The sequence below is a fragment of the Arachis ipaensis genome, chromosome B07 (genome assembly GCF_000816755.2).
Source record: "Arachis ipaensis cultivar K30076 chromosome B07, Araip1.1, whole genome shotgun sequence".
NCBI lineage: Eukaryota > Viridiplantae > Streptophyta > Magnoliopsida > Fabales > Fabaceae > Arachis > Arachis ipaensis.
In genome coordinates, this window is record NC_029791.2 from 48,813,037 (window position 1) to 48,816,764 (window position 3,728).

Here is a 3,728-nt window from a genome sequence, read left to right on the forward strand (position 1 = left end):
TGTTAGAAAAGTAATATATTTTAATTAATAAAAACTTGATATAAAACTTACACTTTTTTTTTTTAAAAATGGTCTCTTAACAAATTCTCATTTTAAAGCTTTGGAAAAGTCCCTGTATAGTATTCTCATTTACCGAAATACTATATTTTCTTTTCAAAAAATAATTTAGGAACTAGGATATAAATTTTGCAATCAATTCACATATCTTATCCTAAGAACATCTCTAATGAATTGTTTTTAGAGTATCATTTTTGACAATTTTAAAAAATGAACTGATTAGAATTAAAATCTGTATTGGAGTTGATTGACGAAATAAAACCGGTATCACCTTGATGAAAAATAAATAAAATTTTTCCACACATAAAATTATATTGATGAAATAATTAAAAATAATATAAAATTCTAACTAAACTAAGACTAAGAATTGGAGAAGCAAATTTTACTTTAATTTCACTTTTAATTTCAAATCACTATTTCAAATCCTATAAGACCCAAATTAAAATGGAAATTAGATTTAATATTGGAGATAATTCTATGATATCAGTAATTTTTAAATACTAATTAACAATAAATCTTACTATTCATACTCTGATTCAAAACATAAAGTAAGGCCCAATAAAGATAAAGACCCACCAAAAAAGGTGGTCCCTTTTTACTTGCCCGACCTCATAAGAAGTCGGGTACGATGATGTAGGATCGGATTTGCTCATTTGAATAAGCAACGTGTAAGAACTGCGACTAATTAACTGTCTAATTAAATAATTAATATTGCCCAAAAATTGAGAAAAACCGTAAATCGGCAGCCGAACCGGTTGAACCGGTTTAAGTCTGTCCGGTACTATGCAAGAAAAATTAAAACTGTCAAAAACCTTAGAAAAATATTAGAAATGGAAAACCGGACGTTAATTTTAAAGGTTTGGCCCAAAGTTGGGCCAAACAGGCTAAAAACGCTAACGAGTTGAACCGGGCCCAAGTTGGGCCCAAGCCCAACATATATATACGTTCATTAATGAACCCATTCAGCATTCCACTCTCATAAACACACTCACACAGCTGAGAAGAGAAGGAAGAAGAAACCCTATTGTTACTATTCACCTTCAACTTCTCAAGCTCATATCTTGAGCTACGGAGCTCCGATCGCCGTACCGTTTGCAGTCACGCGATCCATGCGAAGAGCTCTACAAACCACCCAAGAAACTGGTAAGAAAATCACAAATCCATCTCAATTCTTCTTTCCAAAATTTCGAATCCTAGGGTTTTTGATTAAGTGAAGTTTTGTGATTTTGGGTGTTTAGGTGCACTCTAGCCTTTTATTCCTATTGGGTTTGGCTTTCAAAACTGTTGGGTAAGGTGAGTTTCTCTTGAACCCTTGTAAATTGATTTATGGTGAGTATTAGATTTTGATTTATATGAAATGTGTGATGTTAGCTTGAATATTGGAGCTTGTTGGTGATTGTTAATGCTTGTTGGAGTAATTGGTGGCTTGGATTTTGGTTGAAAGCTTATCTTGAGCCCAATTTGGGATTTTAGTACATATTGAAAATTGGATAAGGTATGATTTCAGTTTTCTCTATATAGTATATAATATTTCTAGACACTTAGGCTAGTGACCCATAGGATAGGATTGAATTAAATTAGTTGTTGGAATTGTTGAGGTATGATGCATGATGAATTGATGAGCTTTGGCTATTTTGATGAAATGTGATTGTTAATGATGATAAAATGATGTTGAAGAATGGGATTGAGGTTGAATGAGTTTAATTATGATGATTGTTAATGATATAATGATGATGGATGATTGTGTGGATTGAAAAATGGTTTAGTATGATATATGTGATGTTGAGGTTGATGATATGGTAATATGGGTGAAAAATGTGGTATGAATGGTGGAAGGTGATACAAAGGGTGGATTTTGATGTAAATTGGGGTTTGGAAGGCTTTTTGGTTTGATTTTGGTTGAGGATTGTGGAAAATTGAAACTTTGTGAACTTTTGGGTAAAACTGAAATTTTAGTGAACTTCCATGAATCATATCTTGAGCTACCTTGCTTCAAATTCAATGATTTTTATACCAAATGAAAGATGATTGAACAAGCTTTAAAATGGTTCAAGTTTTGTGGAAATCCGATTTTGGTAGAGGAAGATATGATTGTGGAAAGTTGGTGTCAAAATTTGAATTTCTGCAATGTTGCAGAATTTGTAATTTCTGGTTTGTGTGTGCACGCACAGCCTTGTGCGTACGCATACACAGGGGAAGGCCTTCTGTTTACAGCGCCATCACAACCTGTGCGCGCACATAACCAATGAAGTATTACAACCTGTGCGCACGCACACGTTGGAAGGTGCGTTCTGTTGAGGGAGCTAGCACGCCGTGTGCGACCGAACAGAATTGTGAAATTTTGCACTTGTGCGTACGCACACCTCTATGCGTACGGACACTTTTTAAAACTTCTCCTGGGCGTGCGCACGTACACCCCTGTGCGTACGCACATGCCCTGCTTTGCAAACTTAAACTTTGTTTTTAACCATTTCACCTTCCCAACGAGCTTGTAAGCTTCTATGACACCATTCTAAGACTCTTGGGCTTATTTTCGAGCATTAAAACATGGGAAAGAACCTAAGAGATTTAGTTTGATATTTTTTGGAAAAGTTAGAGAATGGAGGCTTCGGTTTCGGGTGTATTGAGGATGGGTTTGTGAAGTGTGAAGGAAGATTGGTATATGAATTGAGAATTGATGAACTGATGAGTTCAGAATAGAAATGTTGATTTGACAGTGGTTGAGATGAGTCGAGGACTCAGAATGAAATGATGGATCCATGCTATACTGAAAAATATTTTCTGAAAACCACTGATGTATCATTTTATATTGAGATTGATAAGACACTATGCGCCTGGCATAGACGACGGTTGGATCCTGCCTATCGTGGTAGCGGCGGCGGTGTAAAGGCGGTGGTTCGTCCCACTTGCGTTGAGATTTGAGGTCCGTGGCAAGAGTATCCTGCTCGCATCCCTTCGGATCACTAGAGTGTGCAGGCACAAAATCCTGGATGGTGTTCCGTGCATCATATCTCGGGGGTTCCCAATGATGATTCCGAAGGGTGACATCTCCATGGAGATGTATCAGGTTGGTAGTTGAACTGACAATGTGATATCACAGCCTATTAGGATAGGCATTCATCATGTGCATTTTTTATCTATTTGTTTGCTTTTCTGACTTGTAATTGCTTTCCTAATTGTATAACATGTCTAATTGTCTACCTGAATTACTTGCCATTTATGCCGATACTTGTGTATTACTTGCATTGTAATTAATTGTGCTTTCTACTAGGATTGAGGAGGTTCGGAAGGCGGTGGTGATGGGATCGCATGGAGGATAGGTTGGTAAAGGCTGTGGGACAGCGGAGAAATGTAGATTAGAAAATCCTTAAGTTAGATTACCCTTTTTATTATGTTGAGGTTTATTTATGCTTTACAGTTTAGTTATGCTTTAAGATGAATCTTGTGATGGATATGAAGTTCCAGGATTGCCTCTGGCGAACTGGGGTCTTATATCTTACATCACTTGGCACTGTTACCATACTGAGAACCTCCGGTTCTCATACCATATTCTGTTGTTATTTTTCAGATGCAGGTAGCAACCCACCTCGGTGAGTTGCTTTGATGGTGACAGAAGCGGAGGATCCTGGTTCTGTTTTGAAGTCATTTGATTATTTTGTATATATATATAT